Genomic DNA, 13,860 nt, shown 5'->3' with positions numbered 1-13,860 from the left:
CCCCACTGACATCACTAGTGATGTCAGTGGGAGTGATTTTGGCTCTGATAGAGCCAAAATCACTCCTGGCCTTGCGGTTGAGAAACTCAACCGCAGGCTTCTGCTCGCACTGGCGATGGTCGCGATGGTCAAGACCATCGCGACCATCATCCTGCACGCTCGTATAGGCTGTGGGTGGTGACCCACAGCTATACGAGCGTCCAGGAGGACGCTCCATAATTATGGAGGTGGGCCCTGATTCAGAGCGAGCGCTCTGGTCAGAGCGTCCGGCTATTGAATCAGGGCCAATATCCTTGAATACTCATTTTTTATTTTTTGCTTTTACAAGATTCTGTAGTTTAGGTACATATTACCTCCTCCATAGACATCCAGCGCAGATCTAATTTAGTGCGCTATTGTGTATCTTATAAACCCCTACAGGAAGTTTAATAGATCTGCGGCAGTTTGTCCTGGACTTGTTAGATTTTTAGATTGGTCCCTGGAAGCGCATTTGGATTTATATTTCTTTTTAAGATGCAGGAGATGCTGTCTGTGGCCATAAACATTTCTGGACATTTTTTGGCTTTCAGCAACTGCATGTCAAAGATTGCACCAGCTGTGGCAGTTCAACTTCCAACCATCAGGAAACAAATGTTTTTATTATTCAAGAGGCCTGAGTGAGTTGGAGTATGTATGTAGTTGAAGGCAGGGAAGGGAAGATTTGATTAGTAGTACATGTAATAAATTTTTTTGATTCCAAAGCAAATTTATGAGGGAGTAGGGGAGGCATTTACAAAAAATATTTAAATCATTCACATCAGTCCTTGCCCCAGAAGAATCCTTGAGTGCTATGCATGCTACTGCTGGGAGTGGATTTTCATCCCAGAAGGGGACTAGGAAGACTACTAGCAGTACTTTAAAAAACAATTGACTGTTAAACAATCCTTTGCAAGGGGGAGCAAGTATGACATCAGTCACCCAGTTGTACAATGGATCACTGATGCCATAACATCTTAGCTTGTATTAGATGTGCGTCCAATATCTGCCAATAATGCAGTGGTTTTTAGACAGTTAATTGAGGTCCTGTGTCACCGCTACCAAATCCCATCTAGATTCCACTTCACTAGAAAAGCAATTGCCAACCTATACAGGGATGTTAAAAAAAACTTGATTTGTGGCCTCCAAAATGCAGTTGTACCCACTGTCCACTTAATCACAGATATGTTGACAAGTGGAACAGAGCAAACATAAGATTACATAACTGTAACAGCCCACTGGGTGGGTGTATTCCTTCAGCAGCACCAACAGCAGCAGCATCTAATAAACAGCAGCTCATTCAGAAACAAACAAACAAACATGATTCAGGCACATATAAATTACAATTATTAAAAATATAGGGCCTGATTCAGAGCCGGACGCTCTGACCAGAGCGCTCGCTCTGAATCAGGGCCCTCCTCCATTAAAATGGAGCGTCCTCCTGGACGCTCGTATAGCAGTGGGTCACCACCCACAGCATATACGAGCGTGCAAAAAGATGGTCGCAATGGTCTTGACCATCGCAACCATCGGACTTGCAAGGGAAACCCTGCGGTCAGGTTTCCAAGCCACAAGCCCTGGAGTGATTTTGGCTCTATCAGAGACAAAATCACTCCCACTGACATCACTAGTGATGTCAGTGGGGCCGGCTTCAGAAGGTAGGCATTCCCATGGGAACGCCTCCGTCTGGCAGGCACGCCCCCGGCATGCCCACCAAAGGGGGCGTGCTGTCAATCATCATCGACAGCACGCCCCCTTTGGTGCGAGACCACGAGCGATGGATAGCCCGTCGCTCACCGGGTCTCGCGCATGCGCACGATGGAGCTCCCTCCTTCGTGCGCATGCACAGTGGGGAACATCGACCCACTTGCGAGCATACTGCTGCTCGCGAGTGGGTCTGAATGACCCCCATATATAGAAATTAGACAACTCTTCTGTGTTTTCAATTGTCTGCTGCTCCGACAGAGTAAATCTGATATACTCCCAACACATATACCTTAATTGATATATTTCAATGACAAGGAGCAATATACAATACAAGAAACCGGGCGCTGTGGTCTGGAGAAAATGAAATCTAAGAGCAGCTACACCTAAGGGGTGGCTAGCCCCTATGAAAAGAAGGTATAGAAAAGAAGGGAGCGCTGATAGAGATCATAAACCATTTAATTGTAATGCATAGATATAGAAAATAAAAATAAAATTCAATTCACATAATAGAGAACATAAGATAATTGTACATATATAAAAATAGAGGCTGAGTCTCATACAAATAAATAGTTGCACAGTGGCAATGTTAATATATGAGTTATGTCCGTAGTTTAAAATGTATTATTGCTGTTATAAGTAACTTGTATAGGATCATGAGTGTCTAATCATAAGAAAATGATTTCAATTCCAGACAGAAATGGAAACACTGTGAACCAGTGCTATCCTGACTAGTGTTCTTGTACTGTGATATAAAAAAAGGGAGGTATTCCAATATATAAAAAATGAACAAGGGTTAACCCAGATTATTGAGATGACTGTAATATAAAACGATAATAGATCCAGTACTTAGCTGATGAATGAAATTGACCAGACCGGTCTCAATATCGATCAGTTAGTAATCCTCCTAGTCCCGTCTTCTCGTGGCAGGCAGTGTCCGGAATGCCGCTCTGGGGTGACCTGGGATCGGAAGACAGCAGTGAAAGGGTAGTGATTCATCAGCTAAGTACTGGATCTATTATCTTTTTATATTACAGTCATCTCAATCATCTGGGTTAACCCTTGTCTATTTTGTATATATTGGAATACCTCCCTTTTTTATATCACAGTAGAAGAACACTAGTCAGGATAGCACTGGTTCACAGTGTTTCCATTTCTGTCTGGAATTGAAATCATTTTCTTATGATTGGACACTCATGATCCTATACAAGTTACTTATAACAGCAATAATACCTTTTAAACTACGGACATAACTCATATATTAACATTGCCACTGTGCAACTATTTATTTGTATGAGACTCAGACTCTATTTTTATATATGTACAATTATCTTATGTTCTCTATTATGTGAATTGAATTTTATTTTTATTTTTATTTTCTATATCTATGCATTACAATTAAATGGTTTATGATATCTATCAGCGCTCCCTTCTTTTCTATACCTAATGACAAGGAGCAGGCTACACTGTGTATTACCGGTTTGACTTAAATGCATACCACTGACAACCTTTTAGAAAAACTCAGGGAAGTCATTGCAAAATGGACTCTCCTCAGGATTTTTTATTTCTGACAATGCCACTAATATTGTGAGAGCATTATAGCTGGATGAATTCCAACATGTCCCATGTTTTGCTCACACAATCAACTTTGTGGTGCAATTTTTATAAAAATTGACAGGGCCGTGCAGTAAATGCTCTCTCTAACCCAAAAAATTTCTGGACATTTTTGACTTTCAGCAGGTGCATGTATAAGATTGTAGCACCTGCAGGAAATGTTGAATTTGCCCTGCCACCAGCTGAAGCAAGAGGTAGTTACAAGGAGGAACTCCCCCCGTTTTATGGTTCAGTAGATGGAGGAACAGCAAAAAGCAATCCAAAGCTACACAGCATACTATGACATAGGAAAAAGAGGGGGAATGTACCTTACTCAAGCTCAGTGTAAAATACTTTCTCTGTTGTGCAAAGTGCTGAATCCCTTTGAAGTATTCACCTGTGAAGAGAGTTCAGAGACTGCCAGCTTGAGTCAGGTAAATTCCATAATTAGACTATTAGAAAAGCAGCTTGAGAAACTGAAGGAGGAGCTGAAAGGAATGATTCTGCTAAGTATGTTGGACTTTTAGGTCAAGTCCTTTATTTGCTTCACCAGGATCCAAGGGTTGTCAGGATCTTACTATGAGATCAATACATTTTGGTGACCATGCTGGATCCTAGGTTTAAGTCATATGTTGTGTCTTTCTTCCCAATGGACACATATATGAAGAGGTGCAAAGAACTGTTGGTAAGCAAATTGTTAGCTCAAGTGGCACATGATTCAGTGATGGCTGCTCCTTCAATTTCTCCAGCAAGTGCATCTGCTGAGAAAAAACTAAACTTTCCCAAAAGACCCACTTGTGATGCAGATGAGTCAACACAACCAAGTTTAAACATCTGGTTGGGTCTAACAGAATTGCCTACAATTAATGATACTTCTACCATGACTCCATCTGATATGGTCACCATTCAAAGAATGATTGAGGACTATTTTACATTTTTTTTATATTAGCATACAAATAGGCATGTCAGACAATCTGTTTGAATACTGGCTGGAAAAAAAAGGCAATTTGGAGGCCCTTGCACAAACTGGCTTTGCTTTGCTTTACTTGAGCTGCCCACCCTCCAGTATGTACTCAGATAGAGTTTTCAGCAAAGCTGGGAACCTTGTCAATGATCGGCATAGGAGGCTACTTCCTCAAAATGAGGAAAAGATGAACTACAAAATTTATGCCAATTACATCCAAAAATTAGAGAGGCACCTGTAATGGTGGATTCCAGCAGGGAAGAATTAATATTGTGTGAAGATGATGTACACACTGATGAGGTTGAGGAATCAGATGATGATGGCAACAACATCTTACCTCTGTAATGCCAGTGTGTGCATGTAGAGATCATTGCCAGCAATGTCAGCTGCCCATTAGTAGCTTGTTTCGTGGGGGCCCAAACAAACCAATCGCTTCATAATTGATATTGTTGATGAAGGTGTTGGTGGTTAAGATGGCAGGTGCTTAGATCTAGCAGAGTGAAGGGAGCTAGCTGACACTGGACTGCTTATTGGGGTTTTTTTAACCAAAGTTTCTGAATTTTGAAAAAACTTTTTTGATGGATGCGCTGCAGATGATGTAACAGGGAGGAGGTTCCTAGATGGTTAAGGTTCCTACCTCTACTTACTCTGGCTTTACATAGGGTATAGATGGCTTGAAAACTGTTGTCTGGATTTGGATAGAAATAATTCCACACATAAGAAGTGAATTTTTTTGTCTTGTGCCCAGGCATGACAATCGGCTTTTCCTTATCATGGGCAACAACTGTTTCTTCCACTGGTGCCTGATTTACACAAACAACATCCTCATCAACAACATCCTTATTAGCATCAGCTACACAAATATCCTGCTTATCTTGGTGCACTTTCACAGAAGCATCCTTGATTTCTATTTCAGCATGTTCACTTGTGCTTACATCATTAGAAGAGGCAGAGCCACCAGTCATAAATAAAGGCCAAGGCCTTAGGCTTCCCTTGCCACTTTATGTGTTGAAAGGCATATTGCCAATTTTATGTCTTTCTGCAGCGAACTTTCCCTTTGATATTTTTCCTTTACCACTATAAAATATTGGTTCATTGATTTTAGATTCCCTGACTTAAGTCCTGCATGCCCTTGGGCATTGGCTTTAGTATATGATATAGACGGACTAGCATCATCATGACTGGTGGCACTGGCAGCAGCTCCAGCACAATATTTTTTATGAATAAGAATAACACACTGCGCTATGACTTAGTGTGTCACAATACATGGATGATAAACTGCCGGTCTGGCCAGCAGTGTCACCGAACAATAATAGCGTAGCTAGCACACGCAAAAAAAAACTGGAATTTTTTTTATTTTTTTATTTTTTGAGGAATGATAATTTCATTTAACTTTTATTTTTTTTTACACTGGGGAAGAGCACCACTGGATTGACAGAGCACCCCTGGATGACACAGCACCTGTTTATGTACTGCAGCTCTAGCTCCTTGATGGACAGGACAACACAGCAGCACCCCTTTATGTACTGCAGCCCCCCATTATGTACTGCAGCCCGAGCCCCTTTATGGACAACACAGCAGAAGCCCTTTATGTACTGCAGCCCCAGCCACTTGATGGTACTGCAGTCCCAGCCCCTTGATGGACAGGACAGCAGCAGCCCTTTATGTACTGCAGCCCCCCTTGATGGTATTGCAGCCCCAGCCCCTTGATTGACAGGGCAACAGTGACAGCAGCCTCAGCCCGACCACACTGCACCCTTGAGAAGTTGAGAACACGTGCACAGACAGAGCAGCACAGAGCAAATCTGTCCTGTACACTCTCCACGGCCAGAGTGAAAATGGCGCCAATCACCAGGACCCTTATAGAATCCAAAACTTGTGAGAATCCGACAGCGGGATATTGATGTTTTGCCTCGTTTTGGATTCTGAGTTACGCGGGAAAACCCGAGCCGGACCCTACTAAGATCTCCTATTTTGGGGTGGGTCCAGTTCTCTAGTTTTACAGGTGTTTTTGTTCTGTCAATAGGGAAAGTATGTATGAAGCTAGTAGTAACAGATATCACATAAATATACCCCATTATTTAAATACCCCATTATTTAAGTATTAGTTTATTTTTGTAAGAAAATTGCTATTCCCATATCCTCTATGGTAGCCACCATTTTATGGAATGTAAAAGCTCTGAAGAATGATCTTCCATTATTATTTGATGGCATTATCAGGCAATTTTGTGACTACCACACGTTGCAGAGGGATATTGAGATGAGCTGGAGAAAATAACAACATCTTCTGCCATTCCCACCATACCCACCCACATGAGTCCAGGTTCATTGTATTGTTTTTCTTTATCCTTTGCTATTATTGCAAAGTTTATCTTATTATTTAAAGCCAAGTAGAAGTATTACTAGTCTGTTGGCATGAAATGATATTGTGTTGAGTCCATGCCCCTAATATGCAGGCAGCTTTCTATAATCCCTCCACATTTGCTAATCTGCTTTCTCCCTGCACACAGCTGCCATCCTCCATAATTTTACACTTGCCCTTGTAATGCTGAAAACATTTGGTGCATGTGCAAAGGCAATATCTCACTGATCAAGTCCACTCAGTCTCCGATATCATGATGCAATGGACTTCATGCTCGCTGTTTGTAAGGGCTGGTTGCTGTCTTAGGACTTCATTCAGAGCCGGACGCTATTTGCGCTCGCTCGTTCAGAAAAAAGGGGTGGCTATTCAAATGAACCGTTCGCTCTTTGCGGTCTGTTCACGCCTCTAGGTCTGAACGAGCGAACCAAACATGCGGTCGTTTTTTGGAAAACTACGCCCCCTGGCCGCTCGCATCCAACGTCATGTCCGCTATTTATTAGGTTAATCGAGTACATCGACCAGCGTATGAAATGCTCGCTATTCTTGTGGTTGGTTTTCCTACCGCAATCTTGCGAGCAGTTCTGACTATAAAATAACCCAGTGACGTGGTCAATGACGCTGCTGTATTAATTATGCACACCCATAAAATGCCCGTTTTGACCTTTAAGCACGCCTGCGATCGGATCTCCACTCCCCGTTTTCAAGCACCTTCCCCTGCTACCACCCACATATGCCTCCTCCTGTCACTCAAAATAGCAGGCATTCGCTATTTAGCGAACAAACGATTTTCGGCCGCACTGACTGGTTCGCGCATGCGTATTACGATCCGTACGCATGCGCAGTTGGGCAAACATCGCTCGGAACGAACGAGCGGCCGCTTACGAGCGGCTCAGAATCAGGCCCTTAGGCCATTTCCTTGACACATACCTACAATGTTTTCTGCAATAACTTTGCAATACATAGCAATTTCACTTAAGTTACCCTAATGTGTTTGAGACAATTAAAATTTTTATGCCAGTAAATAGGAGTTCCTGCACTCATTACTGAACACACTTATAATAGTGCTATTGGTGGGGGAGCTGTTATGTTTTAGCGGGTAAAGGGCCTGATTCAGCAAGGAACACACGGATGCAGACACACGCACCCGTCCGCTGCGAGTATATGCTAATAAATGCATACGCATGCAGAATAAGCAGATGCCTGGCAAAACACAATACCTCCCACTTCCCTTAACGTGCGTAAACGGCACTTCCCTTATACCATGCAAAACAGCAGAAACATCGGTAACATTGAGAACCATCGAACACATTAGCATATCAGTGGTTGTCCTGACTCCACGTAGGATGTGTGCCACTTCCTGCATGCAACTAGACCTTAGGCTATGGGCATCGCCGCAAAGGCTTAATTATACACACCCCTAAAACGCTGTCCAAACGCACAAGCACGCCTGCGTTTGCCCGTCCACCCCCACAAAATAGCACTTCCTGTCAATCACTTTTCTCTGGGTCTGCGTTGCCTCTGCACACGCAGTACCCATCGCAATAGTTAGTTTGCTCACACGCACTGCGATGAATATGCATGCGCAGAGCTAAAACATCGGCTGAGCACGTGCGTTTTTGTCTGTGCGTTCCTTGCTGAATCAGGCCCAAAGTCCATTGTCCCTGGAATAAATGTATTGTGTAGAAAACACAGCATTGCACCTACTTTTGTTGATGGGTGTTGTCAAAGATATAGCACAGTACTGTATGTGCTGTTCTAATAATGAAATGGTTTGTTATTGTGTGATCAGAGGTATAGCATGTAGCCAAGGCGCCCAGAGCACGAGCGTGCTACGGCCCCCCCCCCCACTAGAAAAGTGTGTGCTATATAATAAAACCGCTATTTATATATATTTATATATACACATACATACATGGCAGGGTCACACATACATACAGGCAGGGTCACACATACATACAGGCAGGGTCACACATACATACATACATACATACAGGCAGGCAGGGTCACACATTCATTCATACACACACACATACATGCAGGATCACACATACATACACATACAGGCAGGGTCACATACATACACACATACATACATACATACAGGCATGAAGGGTTACACATAGACATAACAGGGGAATCTCTCTCCTTAATGAGGACCCTGCAGCTTTTCCTCGTCGACATGCTGCTGTAGCCCCGCCCTCTGCTGGGCTGACCACGGAGTCTCTCACTAGAACAGCAGGAAGGCAGGACAGGATGCTGCTGCTGCTGCTCTTTATCACAGCCCCTGGCAGACTGTCATGGACCCTGCAGGCTGTCAGCTACTTGGCAGCTGCTTCCAGTCTGACTTCAGGGCGCCCTCTGGCAATTAAGGTGCCTGGAGCTCGCGCTCCGGTGGAACCGCCCTCCCTATGCCCCTGTTTGTGATATATTTATTTTATTTCTCTATGTGTATTGTTTTGTAATGTGGGTGAATTTCTTGTAAGATATTTTTGGGCAATGGATGAAAATAGGATATAAAGAGGAAGATGTATCAAACTTTGGAGTAAGATATAGTGGAGAAAGATAAAGTACTAACCCTTCTACTGTAACTGGTGTATTTCAAAAATGACAGTTAGAAGGTGTTTGTTTGGTACTTTATCTCTCTCCACTTTATCTCTTTCCATGGTTTGATACATCAACATTAGTTTATTGGCACACGCAAATAAAGTATAAATAATTACTTGTATTGGTTTGGTATATAAATGGATCTAACAGGATCTGAGATGTTAGATACCTAATTGCTGCCTCCCAGGTAATTGGTAGTGCCTGAATAAAGTTCCTCAACAACATATGACAATTGTATCCTCGTATAGACAGGTGGGGCACTATTCTATACAGACGTGCAAATTATTATATATATATATATATATATATATATAAATATATATATATATATAGAAAATTGGCACAAATCCCGCACACTCTCACTAGCATAATCCTTTACTTTAGGTGCTTGGTCATACATCAGTATTTAGCAGCAATGTCCAGTATCCCAGATGACCAGCACACTGATACATATAATGAAAAAAAGTTTATCGTTTTTGTCAATAGATCCTGTGCTCAATAAGCAACGTCCGCTTCACAATATAAAGTGCATTCAGTGCCAAAAAAACATGATAGTTGGTACTCATCGTGTAGACCATCATAGCGGCATCAGTGCATGTGACCCAGCCCGACAGCTGTTTCGGTACCCGCCGGTACCTTCTTCCAAGGGCATAACCACACTACTGAGGCTCCCAATCTTATAGTCTCCAAACAAGATACACCTGGACTGCATGGTTGTGACGTCAATCAGCACTTACCTTAGAAAATTATTCCTCCTGGAACCTCCAAAAGCAGGAGCGACGTGTCCAACGGGGACCCGGAAGTGACGCGTACGGTCCAGCGGAGCTTGCGTTCCAAGCACCGGAAGTACGTTACCGGTTGGTAGGAGGTATTAAGACCATTTATCAATCAAATTATAGTATATCGGATTCAATGATAATCTCAATAATAAACTGTATGGTCATAATGTCCTAAAATTAGTGCTAAGCATCTATACCATGCTGTCCGGTGCCATGTCTGAAAGACCACAAAAACAAATACCAACATTAAAAAACACACATAAAAAAGCAACAATTCACCCTTCTATAATTCCCAAAACTGAATATACTACTGATCTGACCAAGGATACAAGCCTACAGATGTTCGCCCATAATTACAGATTAGCAAAATATTAACGCTGTTAAACATGAAATTTCCAACATCTTCCAAGCAGAATTTGGTCTTATGTGTGCCCAGTTCTACTTTTAGCCAATAGAGCAGAATTAATTGATCATTGTCATCCCAGTACCATTCATAGACTAAAGTATACATTCCACTATTAATTAGCGATGTGGGGGGACCCCAAGTGTTTTGGTTCGGATTTGGCAATACCACCCCCAAGTGTTTTGGTTCGGATTTGGTATTGGATTGATTTCTAAAATCGTGTATTTAAGCAGGGCCGTAACTAGGGAGGTGCGGCCGGTGCCATCGCACTGAGCGCAGGATGGCCTGTGGGCGGAATCAGCCGTCACTGCGATGTTTGTAATGCTAGCCACCTGCGCTGTGTGTGTGTGGGAAGGGATGTCATGATGTCCTTCCCACAGTGCTGAGCGAGGCGCCGCTGGACAGGAGAGCAATGCAGGTTGGATCGCAATGCTGCATTTGCAATCCGCCGGCCGATGTTAGCAATCTGCGCATGCATATAAGATGAAGTGCGCGTGCGCAAACCAGGCACTGCGATCGGGAATGCGATCACAGGCAGTGCGCACACCCACCACTCAGTGATTGACAGGAAGTGCCATTTGTGGGTGGTGATGAGTGGGTCGTGCGAACGCAGGCATGCGTTAGAACACCGTTGCAGGGGCATGCATAAATTATTCACAGTGAATCCATATACAGCCTGAGTAATCACTGCCTGCAGGAAATTTAGCAACTTCTGTGGCAGGGTCATGTCAACCACAAGTGTGCATGCAGCTCTGATGTTACGCGATGTTACCGATGATTTTGCATACTTGCACATTAGTACAGATGTGAGAAGAGGGTAAGGGGGCGACATTATGTAGTGCTAGGCGTCTGCATCTTGTGCTGGTGCGGCAGTGCAAATGAATTAATTTGCATATTCCGCAGTGTCCGGTTGCGTGTGAATGCAGCATTTCGATCCAACCTGAATCAGGCCCTGAGTTCACTCACTGATCCTGTTGGTGCTGGTGGGTGGGTGAGTGACAGTCGCCGGTGGGGTGGGGGGTAGTCAGTAATAATGGTGCAGAATATACTGGCTGCAGGCATGATTAAACAGGCTAATTGGCAACTTTACTTTGTGTAAACTTAGCAGTCTGTAATAGGCTAATAATATTGATAGCTGATCACTTACTGGAAGTATTATATCACCAGAAAAACACTACCTTAATGACCTTGACTGCCTATATAAGTGTGTATCACTTGGAATGGATTATTTATAATGATACTACATTGTGAGCATTCATGTTGAGGATTATGTGCATAGCATATAACATTATGGGATTCATTACTAGGCAGATTAGGGATGTGGAAACCCATGTCTAATTACTCCTAACCCCAGTGTAGGGGTCTGTATTAGAGGTAAGGGTGCCTTAGACTATTGCCTGCTGTAGGGGAGGGGGGCTGCATTAGGGGAGGGTGGTCATTAGATATGGATCTGCATTAAGCTTGGGGGTTATTAGAGGTCTACATTAAAAGAGGAGGGTAATTAGGCAATGGTCTGCATTGGGTTGGGGAGAGGTATTTAGAATGGGGTCTACATTGGGGTGGGAGTACTTAGACAGGGTTCTGCATTTGGCCTGGAGGTGGTCATTAGACAGGTGTCTGCCTTAGGGATGGGGGTCTAGGTAAGTAGGGGAGGAAGTCATTAGATAAATCAGACCTTCCAACTATACCATTTTGGCCGGTACAGTACATGTGTTAGGATCTGGGTTTGTTGGGCACCCAGAGTGGTAACAGGATCGACACATGAACAGATTTAAACTGAAAAGTGGTTTTTTTAATGGGTGAACTTGAAGACATATACACAGATAGTATAAAGTCCAGAATATAGTTAGGGAATTGATGACTAGAAACTGTATAGTGAAGTATGAATGGGTAATGTCTAGGTAGTGGCAGAACTAATAAATAGTCTTTGTAATCCAAAGGGTCACTGCAAGGCTGCAGACAGGATATCAGTTTACAAGTTGATACAGGTGAGATGAAATCCAGAGAGGTTATGGAGTAACTTGAATAATAGTAACTGTTGGGTTAGTGTAGAAACTGGCTTAGCTGTAATATGAGCCAACAGAGAGCTAGGTAAGCAGGGGCAGTGTAGGTACAGGGTTAAATGCACACTCAGGTCTTCTGGCAGGGAATGGGTTGATAGAAGGTGCAGGGTGGTTCCAGCAGGAGGCTGGGAGCAGACAGAGTGGTGAAGGCAGCTAAGAAGCTGGGATCCAGCAAGAGCACAGGTGAGCACTGGAACAGACAGGTCTCAGGAGCACAGGAACTCTCTCACAGCATGCGCTGTTAAACACGTTGCACTGGCAAGTATGGGAAACTCTGAACTCCCTTAAGTACCCAGTGCAGGATCTTGATAGGTCAGAGAGAGCATGTGACATGCCAGGATGGGAGCAACTAAGTTACATGACTAGAAGAAAGATGGCAGCGCCCATACCAGAGCGGAATGGAAACACCACCAGACTTACCCCAGCCAGAATGACACAGTGCCTGCGGAACACTTAGCACAGCCAACGTCTGCCGCCAAACACCAGCCCTCCAATGGAAGGACCATGCCACAGCGCCCTCATAGGCAATACCCGTTGTCCCCTATGCTGGAAAACCCAGGTCATGACAACATGGCTATAAGGAGGGTGTCTACACTGTGCGGGTGAGAGCCTAAGGGCAGCCCAGCATCTCTAGAGTGATACAAAATAGGGGTGTGCTGTGAGGCTACCCCAGTCCCCACAAGACCACTAGTCTTTATTTGGCAAACAACTAATATCAGTATTTTCAAAAATGGGGGGGGGCACCAGTGCGCTCTCTGGTACAGTGCAGCAAAATGCGAAGTTACGGCTATGTGTTTAAATCTGAGTTCCAAACTTACAGCAGACCCAAGTCAGTACTCATTTCTATTTGTAACCCCAAAAGTGATCTGAGCAAGTACTCAATTCGACTCTGAACCCCAAAGTTCGGGTGTGTTCATTTTTCTGGAAAATCGAGCCGCAATCACTACAATTAACAGATGTAAAATTAAATTACATAACTCCATTCTGCACAAGTTGAAAATTGTATCATTGAAACTTTGCTCCTCTGCTACCAGCAGCAGATTACGCTGTAGATTTAAATGACATGCCATTACAACTGCCTATTAACCATTACCCTGGGCTTCTCCACTTTACTCGCTAGGCTTATATATTTATATATTCTTTTCTATAAAAAAAAACAGTTTATTGTTGTTGCTGAAGCTGAAAGCTGACCGAAGATACATTTCAGCTCCAATTGTGAATATCTCTGTCAAGCACCTACACTAGCTAACCAATTCATCTACCCTCTCTGCTCTCTAACTTTCTGCTAGTTACATTTTGGATTGTCAGTCCCAGGGGGAGTAGTTTTCTCCTACTGGGACTGCCAGTCCGCACTCCTGTTAACAGAAAGAGTT

This window comes from Taudactylus pleione, unplaced genomic scaffold (assembly GCF_031769625.1).
Source record: "Taudactylus pleione unplaced genomic scaffold, aTauple2 ptg000041l, whole genome shotgun sequence".
Classification (NCBI taxonomy): Eukaryota; Metazoa; Chordata; class Amphibia; order Anura; family Myobatrachidae; genus Taudactylus; species Taudactylus pleione.
Note: the sequence above shows the minus strand (reverse complement) of the source record.